The following is a 16772-nucleotide window of genomic DNA, read 5'->3' as shown; positions in this document are numbered from 1 at the left end:
AAGCGTTAACTATCGCGATCGAAAGAAGTTGAATTTCTCGTTTATATTGGTTTGATGGATTTTTTTCCAATCAATACATCTGATGTCTTAGTTTTCTTACATAAGTTTGTTACAACAATATAAGAAGTGGAATCCTGATCATATCCTCTCTTATCGTAATCAACTAGTAGTACGATGTTAATTATTTTGTTCATGGTTCATGTGAATAGTATCTACAACTACGGTACTACTGATTTCTTTTAGTTAGAAGGACTATCCATACACAGATTTGATCATGTATATTCACAATGATTGTTTCTGTAGCTTTGTGTTGTTACCTGATGATGTAAAAAAATCTTTTCAAACAATTGATTCATGTAGAAACACAAGTCTTTCTTTCTCATATGATCAACTTTCACTGCTCAAATTCGTGTCTTTATACAAATTATGCAACTTAGTCGGCCTTCATATCTTCTTGAGTTGGATTTCTATCTCGATCTAGTCTTCAACCAATTTTTTGGTTAAATTCCAACATACTCGCAGGTGTTTAGTACATTTGTGAAAGCTATCTTCTTTTTTTTTCTTTTTTTTTTTACGAAAGTTCATCGTCGGTCGTCTTGTATAAAGTTTTAAATTCTCTTTCAATAACTTTTGCAACAAAAGAATCTGCAGCTAACTCAAGTTAGCTAAAAGAGTTTGTTGATTTCATAGATGGTCAAATTTTTGTGGCTTAGGAGCTGCTAGATCATTTTTGCTCTAGCACTGCTAGATCATTTTTGCTCTAGCACTGCTAGATCAAAATCTTTCCCAAAAAACAAGGGTTTCCAAATCAATCTTATTGCACCAGTAAATAGATTTATCTCCCAAATTTCATAAATCAGTAGCTATAAATCTAGTACAAAAAAGAACTATTGATCTAAATGAATTTCTAGCGATGCAGGAAGAATAAAAGAGAAATCAGAGCTATATAAACCTTAGATATAGGTCAAAAGTAATCAACAAAATCAGAACAACTTCATAAAAACAAAACAAACTAAACCTAAGAATTCATGTAACTGAAATTAAAGCATACATGATGATAAACAAACTGTTGTAAGAACAACCATCATATTTTTGGTACATGGGTTCCCGATTTCAGGATTTTTTTCTTCTAGGGTTACGAAAATTTCAAAACTAGGGTTAATAGATCTACATTTATGGTATATGGGTGTTGTTTACGAATCAGGCTATAGAAGTATGATGTTTCGATTTTTCGTTTTTGAGCTGAAATCATAGCAGATTCAAGAGTGGTTCTCGGGTTTTCAAAAGAAGAGTTTTTAGAGAGAAAGAGAGAAACGAGTTCCGAATTATCTAAGTTCTTTTTTATTAAAACTGAAAACAAGTAAATATTTTCATAGCTTATATTACATAAATGCCATTTATTTACAACGTTTTTACACGCTTCAGAACGTTGCTCCGTTAATTTCATTTAATAAACCTATACTACTTATTTTGTGCAGTGTATATCTGAATGCGCAATGGATATAGACGTTTCAAATGGTGCAACGTCAATATCCGTTGCACACTCCCGAAATTCAAAATGTTGCGAAATACAGGATATGGTGTAGTGATTTGTGGAGTACTAGAATCAATATGAGACACAGTGGGAACACATCACGAAAATTTCTGCCGTTCCCTTAGAAAATACTTTTTCTTATCTCCCCCTAATGACAGGAAGACTGTCTCATTAAAATGACAACCCGCAAATCTAGTAGTAAGAGATCTCTCTGCCAAAGTTTTTAAAAATGCGGATAATTGTTGGAAATTCTTGTCCAACATAGTAAATTAATCATTTTGATGACCCAGCATAGTACGACGTGGAGTCGTAGGGAACATATATAGTGCAACCAAAATTGTGTAAGAACAAAAAATGTCAGGCTTATATCCAGTAACCAACTGGTACGCAAAGAATGGTTAACCAATTGTGGGTTTAAAACGAATAAGTGAAGATGCGTGTAATATTGCATATTCCCGAAGAAGTTAAAGGTAGGTTTGTACGCATAAGCATGCCTTAGGCACCATCTATAACCTTTGCTGATAGCCTTCGCGAGACCATGGGATATAGGATGCTCTACATTGATCCTATTAAACATGCAATAACCATCAAGTCCTTTTGATGTGAACTAGATATCATTTTCAAGGGGTGGTGAGCCCTTAGATGTATAATATGTGCTAGTAGTTTTCCAAACGCAAAACTTCTTGGGAACTATATCTAGTTCAAAATATCAAAACATTCACCAGAGCCATAAGTCACTTTAATGGTCCGCGTTCTGCATGAATATTTTTCTAAATATCACCTCGTTTTCTTTGTAATATGGATTGTTTACCATTTTCATTTTAGGATGGTCTAAATCCTGTTTTACTAAAGACTTTGTAAAATGAGTGATATGCTCTCTTACTTAAAAGCATAATGGGAAGGGGGGGTTATGCATCTAGTACTTTAGAAAACACTTATTGAGAGATATGTCGTCACTTTGCATTCTGTCAATCTTTTTCCCATTATTGTTCACTCAAATAAAGTGATATTTGTATGAGTTCTTTCAAAACAATCATCATGTCACAACCAAAGTTTCTCTATGGTTATGCCCAAAGCTTGTATGAGTTAGTTCCCAACATTTCATCGTCGGAGTCAATATGGATTCACTAATCCAAATATTATAGTGAATTACATTGCACTAGATTGACTTGTTAGTTTCTCTAAAATATATTTCCTTCCAAATATATTAGAGACTATAAAAGATGCAATCAATTACATTCTCATCATTGTGATGTTCCACATGATATCCATTTGCACGGGTTACTTGGGAATTTAAAAATGTGTGATTATATCTCGGTACATCTAGAGATTTTGCGACGTCTTTGTTCTATCTTCAAAACAAATTTTGAGCAATGTTGCGCCCGATGATCCAATCCTTGTAGTCACATTATAAGGAAATAGTTCAACAACTAATTTAAATTCCTTAATAGTTTCGTGTAATAAGTGGTGTGACCTTATTACGTAACAAAAGAAAATCTATCTCATTTACTTTAGAGTGTTACCGTTCATGAAGATGATATACTTTCATCATAATGTATGAATGATCCTTATAACTTAAGTACTTTTGAGTATATCTCAAGTTCTTTAGATTATTTCAATCTCATGAAAATGATAATGAATTTAATTCTTCGCAAAAAAAAATTCTTCATTTTAGCTAATGAAATATATGTCAAACTATCATGTAGACAACATTCTAGAATCAAAATATAGAATCTAACCATACGAATTCGATTGAATAAAGGTAAGCAAAAAATGGATAAGTGTATTGACTTGGAAAATTTCTTCTTGCCATTAATGTTGATGTCTAGGGAATGACCTTCTCCAAGAATATAGTGTGTTCGTTTTCCTTTAAACTCTCTATATCTCTTGTAGTTGACTACTTTTATATGATACTTGCATTACAACGCTTGTATCATTCTCAGTAAAATTCTTATACCAAGATTTGTAACTCTCTTTGATATGAGTCAGAATTACATCTTTGTCCCATTATAGGTAGATACATTTACTTTGTATCATTACTACTGGAACAAGAATTACATCTCTGACTCATGGAAACTTTTGTGAGTATCTTTCCACAAAATGTGAGGTGTGATTTTAATTACAACATATCGTTTTCAAAGTTATTGACTTATTATAGTCTAACAAGTGGATTACATCCCACTGAACATTCAAGTTTGGGGGAAAATGAATGTTTTGACAAACTTCTTTCAAAGCATTACATCGTCTGAAGTTAATATGTCGCCTTGGAAAAGTTGAGGGTATGGCTTCCTCTTTCAAAGGTGTATCTTTACAAGTTGAAGATTTTTATGAAGAACGTATTTTACTTGTGCACACAAAGTTCAACATCATAGACTCTTTAATGGTGATCAAGTACTTCTGAGCTCAAAGGGTCAAATTAGAGTCGAATTGGTTTAGTCAAAGTCTGGTCAACTATTTGGTCAAGACCCGGTCCACTGGATTGACAAGGTCATGGTTAATGAATATAAACATACATGGTCCATTATATATGAAATATTCAGGCCCATTGATAATTTTGAAACTATTATCATATGAGCCCAAAACATATCGTTAACCCTAAAAATTGACAAAATTCTTCTTTCAACTTTTATGATCGACAGGCAAATGTACCATGGTCCGATCATGATGCAATTTGTACAGTTGATTCATGAAAATATTGTGACAAACATATTGAAATTTCAAATACATCCAACGACTCTACAAAAATATATTTATGATGTTGTATGACTGTTCCGATTCACGTTTTTGTGGACAAGGCAGGAAAGATAACGTACTTTGGAGTACTTTACATGGTTGGATCTTTATGAAATTTTAAAGTTTATCCATTAGGATACATATACCACATACACAAATTACAGAATAATCCAACGGTTAAACTTATATGAAACCTAGGTTTTGCGACGCGGTTATAATTAGGGTTTTCTGAACGAAGACATTTCTACTAAAATCCGAATTTGGAGATTGCATCGTATTCCGAATGGATTAAAATTTTAACAGAGTAAAAAAAGACTAATTGGGTAGAAAATAGTATATTTTCATGAAAATCTAACGGTTAAATTGCTACGTTTGGTAATCATGCTTTCGTGGAACTCTAATATATACTATGAAACGAAATATCTTTGTTCAAAAGAAATACCTGGTAACGCATCCATGGAAAAAAAATCAACCGATCCAATCTAGTTCTGCGGTATAGTTTCGTGCATGATAACGTGTTTGTGTAACAATTAGCTAAGAAGAAGAACTTATCATTGATAAATAGGCATCATATATTACATACACATAATGTTATTTACGGCACGGGCCATGATGTTGGTTCATTTTTAATATATTGTATAATTTGTGTCCTGAATACTTATCAACTCCTTATGATTTAATATGGTTTGTCATAAAAATAGTTGAGATTTTCCTCTTTTTTTTCTTGTTGTTTTTTTCCTTTAATATTTTACCGCCGGAGATTTGCTCAAACGAAAGAAATATAATCTTAACTTCCAGAAACTTTTTTATTTAGGTTCATTGCTTATAATGAGATAATGCTCTACATGAACATGGAAGTTTAAATATTTTTTGGAAATATGTCGTCAACAACGCTCATCTCAGTGAAATCAATTAATCAATATCGTCCATAAAAGTCTTCCCATGCTCCTATTTCGCTCCAACTGACTCATATATCATCGTCATGTTGTCGATCCTCCAAATAGGCGGGGAATAGTATTTTTTTGCATCGAACGGATGATACAAACTCTCCAATGTAACATGATTTTCCTGTAACACTCATTAGATGACAATGTTTTAAATGTGTATCCATTACCTTTTCAAAGGGATTGTATATACGCGAACCTCTGCCATTAAATATTCAACAAAGTATTTTTCCTAGCATTTTGTCTTAATGAAGGCTTTGGTAACTTCAAAAGTCTTGGACATTTTGTCATTTCTATATGTTCCTACCTTCATTTGGAATACAATCTGGCGACACATTACCTCATAAAGAACCTTGAACACATACACCCTGATCCTATTTCAAATTAATAGGTTGTCAATAGATCCTTTACCAAAAATTGACATCTTCTACGTTGAATATTTATTAAAAAAAATTATGGTATTGTGGATCGTTGCTTTCTAAGATTGTAGTTTTCAAAATTGGCCTCTTCAAGTCCCACGGCTTTCTAAGTTTATATATCCTGTTTGTTTTTAACATTTTAGTTAGCCATATTATGTTTGTTACTAACTTTAAACTTGATATCATCTTCTACTGTGAACTTTATGTGATTTCAGAATCGAAATAGTTATACCTCTTTCATTCGTATCAAGTAATCCGTTGTATGTCCCAACAATTCTTCTACAGCAATTCCTTTCTTTTGTCGTTTCCGGACCATCAGTAGACATTATTGTCAAACACAATCTGTCTAATTTTTGTTGATGTTATGTATTTGCAATGTTCATTTTTATTAAATAAATAGATTGTGGAAAAACTAAAAAAAAGAACATAAGTATTACACCGGGTCTAAGTTACTATATCCAAAATACTCCGGACACTGCTTCTCATGCCTTGTTTCCTCAAATTCCTCGTTGCATTCTAGACAGTACATGCAAAACCAATCATTTGCGAAGTGAGCTATTTGCGCAAGTATGGTCAATGTATCCCTTACCTGTAATAATAATAACAACACGTCAATTTTTTTCAAGGCGTCCAGTTGTAAATGGTATGAATCTAATAGATTTGAATTGTACCTCAATCTTAGATATCACCTTCTTCTCACATAACATAACAATTGAGGAAGGAAAAATCTTGACCACTCTTTACATAGCCAGAGTTAGCCAAACTATGTTTTGCAATTGTCTTACGTGGAAATTATTATTAATCCATATTTTAGTCGGCTCCTATCGAAGACGATCTAATTAGTCCTATAGAAAGTTAATCTTAAATTTTTGACCTTATTTCTTGACCAAATTATTGAAGTATTCTCAGTCATGTTCTGCTTTGTTTGATCTACCCATCTGTATCTACTATACCTTCTAACCCAGTGAATGAAACCTATACATATTGATCCGTAATTTGATATTTTTGATTTGTAATCAAGAGGTCGCATAATTTGAGAATGTAAAATATAAAAAATATTCTATAAACATCGGAGGCAAAATTTAGATTTATGATTTAGAATTTTTTTATGATAATTTTTATGAACAAACATAATTTTCAAACAAATATTTTAGAATGCAAATACATTTTCCCGGTCAATAAGGTTTTATATCGGCAATTGAGTGAAAGTTGTTGTCTTTGTAAGTAGTTGTCGCGAAACAACTCGACATTGATGGTCTTTCAGGAAAAAGAATGTAATAGTACTTGAGAGAGCGATAATATTCTCTTACGCGGGTACACCAATTGCCTTTATATAATACAGACACTGTTTCGGTGATCCAACAGTCATGATCATATTTTCTTACACGTTCCGATATCAACCTAGAAATATTTGGTTTTTGTCCTTATCAATCGTGCTAATAACAACCAATTGCATCTTTCACGATAAAATGTTGCATGTTTTGTGAAGATTTTTTTTTACTCAGTCAATAAAACTCACTTAAAAGTAAAAACTATTATTATCCACTAATATTACCAACACCCACCACCCTACAAACCATCTACCGCTACTATTTCTTCCACCAATAGTAATGTTACTGCCTCCACCATTCACAAATTCCCGCCACCGTTTATACTAACCTTACTTCCACTACCACCATTAGAATTAATATAGTTTTTAATAAAATTATTTATTAATAAAATTATGTATTTATGTTAGATTATTAAAGGAACATTTATAATAGAAATTTAATTACTCATTATGAACAATCAATGAGATACTAATTAATAAAACATTTAAAAATGATTAAGTTGAAAAAATCCCAACGGTAAATTTATGTTTGCCAAGGACAAATCCTGACCACTCTTTACATAGACAAATCGATAATAAATAATTTCATATGTTCTGATCTTGATTCGTGTCGTTCGTTTAGTTATTACATAACATTGCAATTGATTACACCAATTTTTTAAAATGGACATGTGTTTTATCGAGTTTATTTTAACATTAGAATGATCAACTACGTTTTATACTTTATAATATAATATAACGTTACATATTTTGTGGCGTTACGAAATTAGCATAATATGTTTTTTTCACCAATACCCGCCACCACCATAAAATCATATGAATCCATTTTTTTATCCACCACCACCTAGTCCAAGAATTGACTAACCTGGCTCAAACCCCTTAAATTTTTAATAACTACATAACTTTTTTATCTTATTTTATAAATAGTACTTTGTCCATATATATTTATGGTTTTGTCCACCAAAGTAGGCCTCCTAAACGTCAATTTTTGACTCCACCACTGCCACCATCACTGCCGCCCACCCCATGTACATTGTTGGACGCAATTCTAGTTTTCAATCACAAATGCCATGTATGAGGTTTAGATTGAACAAAATGTCGTCAATTGATTAGTTTCATTGATTTTTTTCTGCGTATATATTATTTTTTGTATTGCAAACAATTTTATTTTAACATTAAAAAATCATGATTTATACGATATAGTACCAAAGATTACATGGGTATCATTTGGGTGATCCAACTACGATCATGAAAATATTATCTTGTATGATATCATCCCTGAAATATATGGTACCTTCATTTATCAAAAGTGTTAAAAATAACCAACCACATCTTCCACACTATGCTGTTATCGATGTTGTAACGACAACACAAAATTAATATTGTCCATCACTTCTCACCAGCACTCGCCGTCACTATTTATTCCACCACAAAACAAGGGGCAGAGCCAGGATTTTGAGGAAAAAGGGAGAAAAAATTCTTGGCAAGTTGGATACATGTGAAAAATGGACTTTGTATCCCATTTTACGATAAAAGAACAAAAATAAATAATTAGGCATGGCTCCGCCCTTAACCACCACTAATCTTTCGGCCTCCACCTCTTCTACTACTCATTGTCGCCAAAAATGTCTATTGATATTATTTATCAAAATTACTTATTAGTAGAAATAAATATTATAATTAATTAAGAAAACATTTATAATTAAAAAATGATTATTCATTTATTATGAGCAATTAGTGAAACATTAATTAAAGAACACTTTACAATGTATAGATTATTTATTATGTGCAATTAGTGAAACACTAACTAATAAAACAATTATGATATTTAAGTTGAACAAACCGCCACCGTTGATTTATCTTTTCTATTTATTTCAACCAAGATGGAACACTGGTTATAGGTCACTCTTATGACACAATAGGTCATGTGTTCGAACCTCCCCGTTATAATTTTTGAAAATCCATATCTTGACTTGAGTATTTATTTTTCATTCATAATATTGGAATTAATGCCACGCATGCGAGTTGTAGGGGTGGTCAGGAGAACCACAACTCTTGATTTATCTTTATCTGGACAAATCCTGACCACCACTAACAAAAACAAACTTATCCTGGCTTTGTTTTGTACTAATAATGGGAAAATATAGTCATCTAATGGACCGCACATCCATAGACCCTACAACACTTTTTTTTTTTACATTTTGTGACGAATTAATCCATGCACAACTATAAGCCCCATGATGAAAGAGTGATCAACATTTGGTTCTACCACCAAACCCATAACATCATCTCCCAAAAAAAACTCCTCCACTTGATTGGTTTTGTTTCGATTCGGCAATAACTCTTCCTGTTTGGACATCTATTATCTTACATGCTAATTTGCTGCTGCTTCCTTTTAATGTCTCAATCCGGTAACAGTTTGCTCCGGTTTCATGCGATTCAGTCTTCACTACCGTTACATCTACTTCCATATTGGAATTCAAATTTTTCCGCACTTGGAACCAAGGTTTCTCTTTTGATGAACTGTTGCCAGATTTGTATCCTTCCGATCGTCCGAATAATCGTAATTTCTGCATAATTAGTTGAACAAAAGATTAGCAACTTGAACTTCAAATTATACACAATACTTTTTGACTTCATTATATATCTAGTGTGACTTTGTTCTTACCTTTCCAGTAGTTTCAACTATGAAATGTTTGATAAAAGAAGCCTTTTGGGTTCCGGATTTCTCGTAAATCAAGTATTTTGTTTCTTGTAAAACAATTAAATGCGAAAAAAAAATCTCCCAAAAATAAATACCAAAGGAATTTGTTTCTTGTAAAATAATTAGACGCTTAAAAAAATATTTTTTGAATTAATTTCCTAAAGAAAAACTTGCAAAAATAATTTTGAGTAGACATGGGACTTGTTGCAAAAATAAGGAAATTTGTTGGTTGGTCCAAAGCCCATACCATTATTAATAGTAGGATCCAACCAGAATTTTTTTTATCTGGAGGTTAATTAAAACATGGAAATGACCATAATACCCCCTACTACGAAACTATGTGTCTACACGCTCATTATATCGAGTACATATCTATTACATTGCCTACAAATTCGAGTACATATCTGTTACACTTCTTACAAATTTGAGTACATATCTGCTACACTACTTACAAATATGAGTACATATCTGTCGCACTGCTTACAAATAGAATACGTATCCGATTAACTGCTTACAAATTCGAGTATATATATATATATATATATTGCTTACAAATTCAAGTATATATTTGCTGCACTGCTTACAGGTAGAGTACAAATCTGTTAAAATCAATTATAAATAAATTAGATAACGTATTACATCACATACATTATAGGATGATTGTTGGATTAGATAGATACATATTCTGCTCTTAAATAAGACCCATAAGTCCTTTAACAAATCAACCCCTCAATTTTCTTTATCCTTCTATGTTCATAGTTTCTTTTGTTTTTTTATGGTGCGTTGAACTGGGAAGAGAAGAGTGGCGTTAGTGGTGGGAGTAACAACCAGAAGACCTCCAACTATTTTTAATTGCTGAAACGTAACATGCTTGGTTCGGTTTTCTTGCCGAAGACCTAGCAAAATGAAATTTGGATATGAGGACGTCGGTAGTAGAAATGAAATAAGTTCCAAATGACTATGATCACCTTTTTGGTAATGACGAACAATTTTTATTAGCATAAATCTGAAGTTTTTTGAGGGAACCATAAAATATGCAGTCTTCTACCTCCTGTGGTTGAAAGTGTAACATATCTTCCAAGAACACTTAAAAACTTCTACATTGATATGAAATAGTTATGACATAATATTTCTTAAACTTTGATAACCAACTTTTAAGCGAATAATTCGAAATGACATTGATTTACATTACATTCTTAATAGGTCATATTTGTGGGAAAAAGTACATGTTTTACATATGAAGAAGAATATGCATACAACCGGGGATGCTTTTTATTCTGAGTTTTGGATTCGTGTTGGTGATAAGGATGAACCATGCATTGTTAATGAGACGATAAATCGAAACCCTGGCTAAGGAACAGATGCAAACAATTAGTAGATGATAAAATCTAGAGTTTCAGATTTTCGAGAGGGGTTTCTGGAGAGGGATTTGATTTGGAGAGGGGATTTTGGAGAGGGATTTGAGAGAGAGAGAATTTTTTTTCGAGAAGTGATTGATTTTTTGTATTTTGCAGAGAAAATATTGACCAGTCAAAGATACTGGATTACTTGTGACGGCATATTTTCTAGTGACAACCATGCCTGTCGAAATTGGCTTGATGCCGTCAAAATAGGTCAGGCAGAACCGACGGCATCAAAGTCGTGTCACATTTGACCACTTTTTTGTGACAGACCTCTCAAAAGATCCATTGCAACTAGCCATCATTTTTTTTTGTGGTTTTCTGCTGAGTATCTCCAAATCTATTTTTCCAATAAAACTTTATTCATGAATATCTCAAGTTCTTTATGGTAAGACCTCCATCTTCCTTTTTCTTGCACATCTTCTCCCATGAAACCAAACATATTTTCTTTTTCTCAGCAGAAGATCCCATAAAAATTCCCTTATAATCTTCACCATTATCTCTCCACTGAGGCTGGCATCTGTATCAGTGACATGCAGTACAAACTACAATGGTAAGCTAGCCACAGCTGAGTTGATGAGCATGATTTTACCTGCTCCGGAGAAAAATTTCTTCTTCCATAATGCAAGTTTATTCCTAAACTTTTCAATGATGCAATCCTAGAAACTTGTTTGTTTTGCATAGGACCCCAATGGTAGTCCAAGCTATTTGAATGATAGTTTCTCTACATTGAAGTAGAGGATTCTAGCTAAATCTTGAAACTTATGGTAAGCACTAATGTTTATCATTGTACTCTTCTCTGTATTGACTTTGAATCCTGTAATACCATTAACAGGTTTTCCACTTGCTCTTCTTTGGAGCCTTCTTCTAGTTGTGCTTCACCTTCTTGTTGATATTTTTTGCCCTTTTCTTCGTCAACTTCTTAATACACAACTTTTTTGTCATCATATTGTTTTTCATTACTCTTGTTAAGTAAGTGTAACAGAATCAATTTCTTCTTGTGGTGGATGCTCCACATGAGGTGGTGGTTCATTTATGGTGAGTTATTTATCTTTACTCGTCGAGTCCCTATGGTGTTAACATCTAATTTTTTATCATCCCTTTTATGAAGTCGTAAACTCGGACGATAGGAAAGATCAAATTTCATCTTCGCTCTCTTTTCGACTTGCTTTTGTTTTCTTTATCGTTAGAGTTTATGGGAATACACGATAAATAACAATCCAATTAAAGTATATTTAGGAATTCCAAGTACACGATCGGTTATAAAAATACACATACATAGATCGATTCCTAACAATGCACTTACATAATCGGTATGTATAAATGCTCATACAATCCGATTATAGGTTAAAAAAATTATACAAAAAAGTTGGACATTTTTTTCACTTAGAATCGGTTCATGTCGACATTCATATGAATGGATTATGGGCGTATAAGTAAACAAATCAAAGGATATATAATCGGTTTATGTGGGAATTCACATAATTCGGTTCTAGCAAAAAAAAACATATAAAAAACTGAGTATTATTTCCATACCAGAATCAGGCGATGTGCGCGTGAACATCGACTGGTTCTGGTTAAATGTTCTTCGACTAGTAAAAAAAATCCAGAACAATCGGTTGTTGTGGGCATGAACAACGACCGTTTTCCAAATAAATCGGTCCACAGGTACATTAATATATAACGGTTCTAGTAAACCCAGAAAAAATTGATTTCAAAAAATTCAATTTTTGAGTGAATGGATGTTGCTAAAACCTAATTTAGAATTGTTTTTATAGAAAAGTACCTTATTGGATCAATTGATGCTTGCATTGCGTTAAGAGTTTGTTCTACTCCCGTAACCACGTTCGATGTCGGATGTTTATGTTAAGTCGCTCTCTCATTTCCTGGATCATCCGAACTAGAATAAGTAATTCTAGTTTTTTGCTTTATTTGTGGATTTTTTGTTATTATATAGAATAAAAAAACGATTAATCCTTTTGTGTCGTGATCGACAATGTTTTTTATTTGACAATGAAAAAAAAAGAGGGAGAAGAGAAGAATAATCAGTTATTGTGGAAATTAAAAGTGTAATGGAAGAAAGAATAATGTTTTGGTATTAGGATTTGATGAGGTTAAATTGGTAGTTTCAATAGGTTCCGCTTATCCTCCTTCTTGGGAAATTTTTTTGTGTAGGCCTCAAATAAGTTACCTAGGCCCTGAACAAGCCAGGTAAAATAACTCTAACCCTTTCTTTGATTTCTGATCTTTCTAACTATTTTGGTTCAGTAATTAACACAATGTTGTGCGGTGTTACCACCTTTCTTGTTGGGTTAGCGATCCAGTGGCTGGAAATGTTTTGTTTAATATAGATTTGATAACCCCATGAGATTTTTGGAAGTCCTGTATAGCTTTAATGGAAACCTATTCATATTAAGTTGAAAGAAACATTTCAATTAGTGATACACATGTACGAAGATGCCAATTTCCTCCTAGACCAGACCGTTGCGTCACCGATACACATACATAAATCAAAGATGAAAAATATAGGTACATATAGTTGTAATCTTCCAACAATAAAACAACGTTAGATGTACCAAAATAATATATAAAAAAACTGAATCGAATTAACTCTACCACAAACAACTTGATGAGGGAAGAATCACAAGTTTAACAAGTTATCCTTAACAAATTAATTCGCGGGTATACTCAAGAAGAGGAATGCTAAGCCTCAACGTGCGAATATGAGTCCAGGATAAGACTGCTCGCTGTTAGAGCATTGAGAGGTTGTACCCACAAGTTTTGTTATCTAAAGATTGTTGTCAATGTTAGATGATAAAAATTATATCTTGATTTCTAGTCTACCAAGTCAAGTTTAAGATATGTTAGAATTATAGTTGTGTATCAGGGATCACTCTTGAAGACTGAAGATTGACGAAAACTTCTGGAGAACTTCTGTGTCAAGTATGTGAAGACTGAACCATTCTATTTTACTCACTATACCATCATTCTATTTATTGAGACTATGTCATATGATTTTAGTAGATTTACAAAAGAATATGTTTCAAGTGAAGCTTGTCTTGTGAACAATCTCTAAATATGATTTAGCGATTAGATGTTCAAAGGTCCTTAAACAATATTAGTTCTTTAAATTAATTTATTGGATCAACTTCCCATGAACATGATTATATCATTTGGGAGTGTTTCAAAGTTCAAACATCATAACAGAGTAATATGAATTTACTAAAATTTCTGTTTAGGAAAGGTTGGAGAACTTAGTTTTCAAACCATAAATTCAGAATTAGAGGAAGGTTGGCGAACTCAGTTCACGAACCTTAAGTTCAGTTGAGAAAAGTTCACGAACTCGGTTGGGAAAATATGGTGAACTGAATTTTATAAGTAGGCATATTTCGCTAGCAGTTGGCGAACCTAGTTCACGAACTGTGGTCAACTGAGTTCCGGAGTCTTGTAAGGTTGGCGAACCCGGTTCACGAACCGTATCACCCTGACTTGTGAACAAGCCCTACGGTTGGAGAACCGTTGTACCAATTGTCCCGAAATGTTTAATAGATGCTTAAAAACTTATTATTTTAATATGTTTATCATTGCTAGAACTCTCTTAAACACTTCTAAGAATTCTTGATTTATTAAACACTTATTTTTGAATCATGATTAATTTATTAGGTGTTTTAAATGAACATCAAGTAGCTTTTACTTCTTTGGATTTCTTGCCAAACCGAACAGTCACTATGCACGGTTCAAGAACCAAATCTTTGTGTATAGTTTTTTATTGTAGTTTGAAGACTTAATTTGTTTTCTTGATTCTCAAGTTATCCTAGCTTGAATTATAAGCTAACCCTTATCTTTGAAAACTATAAATAGAGCATCTATGTCAACTGGAAAAATCAATCCCTGACACTTTGTGTCCTAGTTGATTTGAGAGTCGCCTCGACCTTTTAGGTCAACGACTTAAAAAACTCCGTTGAGGGATTCGTGAAGCCAAGTCCGACTATCTTTACCTTTTGATAGTTTGTGAATCCTGATCTTGCTTTCTGTTATCGAGATTTTTGTAATCTCTTTCAAGAAAGATAGATAGTAATGACAAAGTTTTCTTCATCTCAGACTTTGTAATTCCTGAAGATAGATATCTAAAGACCGATCTTAGTTGATCTTCCGATGATTGTTCTTGAGAGGTGGTTAAGAATCTAGGATGCTCTTGGGGAGTCGTAAGTTCCGGATTTGTGACGTTTGCTAGGTTACTATTGCAAACAGATTTCCACACCTTGATCTTTGATCTAAACGAAATTCAAATAGGCTTACTATTGGTATGAAAAGTCTTCACTTAATCTGAAGAAATTCTTAGACCGTAAAGGACTTTATCTAAGGGAATCAAGTACGTACAACCTTGCGAGGTTCAAGAGACGTAAGGAGCGCGACTGTAACTGAATTGGTTGAAGAGTGAATTCGTTCTCAACTACATTCTAGTCCGAAGTCTCATAGTAGTCTAGTGTTTGTATCGGATTAATATTGAAGGGTGTTCAATCGGGACGAGGTCCCAAGGTTTTTCTGCTATTGCGGTTTCCTCGTTAAATAAATTTTTGGTGTTTTGTATTTGCGTTATATTGTTTATCTTCATAATTAGATTTATACAGGTTTGTACGTATTCAATCTAAGTAGATAAGTCACATTAATTAAATCGATTACGAGACTACTTTCTTGTATAATTTGTATCTTAAAAGATAGATTACATGTTTAATCACTTGGCAGAATTCCAATTGAAATTTGGGTACGACTAGATTGATCTAGAATATTGATTTTTGAGATCGTCCAAGTACTCTGCTTAACAATCAGGTTCACGGACTTTGAATCTATATACATACTGATTCAGTAGAGGTTGAGATATTAAATCTTTACATATTCTCAAGGATCATTAAGTTGGTCTACTTGCAATTGAATTAAATTTTGCATATACAGGTTGCCGAATGAAAAAGTTGGGTGTATTTGGTATCCCCTGCATTTTTAACCACTATAACTTGAGCTAGCACAACACAAGTTACCCACTCTTGAACTTAAATACATGGATTGAAAGTAAACATGCCGTGAAAAACAGAGAGAAGACGATAAAAAAAAACCAGATAGTAGCCGCTTCTGGTATGAGTTTCAACAATGAAAATGTTTAATATTTTTATAGGAGAAAAGAAGCCTTTAGGGTTTCAGAGTTCTCGTAAATCAAGTTATTTGTTTCTTGTAAAACAATTAAACGCGGAAAAATAATTCTCCCAAAAATAAATACCAAAGGAATTTGTTTCTTGTAAAATAATTAAACGCTTAAGAAAATACTTTTGGAATTAATTTCCTAAAGAAAAACTTGCAAAAATAATTTCGAGTAGACATGAGACTTGTTGCAAAATTAGGGAAATTTGTTAGTTGGTCCAAAGGCCATACAATTATTTATAGTAGGGTCCAACCGGAATTTTATTTTATCTGGAGATCCAAAATTAATTAAAACATAGAAATGACCATAATACCCTACTACCAAACGTGTGAGTCTAGACGCTCATTATATCGAGTACATATCTGCTACATTGCTTACAAATTTGTGTACATATCTTCTATACTTCTTAAAAATTCGAGTACATATCTTCTACAATACTTACAAATATGAGTACATATCTGCCGCACTGCTTACAAATAGAATACGTATCCGCTGGACTGCTTACAAATTCGAG

The sequence above is a fragment of the Papaver somniferum genome, unplaced genomic scaffold, assembly GCF_003573695.1.
Source record: "Papaver somniferum cultivar HN1 unplaced genomic scaffold, ASM357369v1 unplaced-scaffold_10, whole genome shotgun sequence".
NCBI classification, from domain to species: Eukaryota; Viridiplantae; Streptophyta; class Magnoliopsida; order Ranunculales; family Papaveraceae; genus Papaver; species Papaver somniferum.
The sequence above is the reverse complement of the archived record's forward strand: the minus strand, read 5'-3'. Positions refer to the sequence as shown.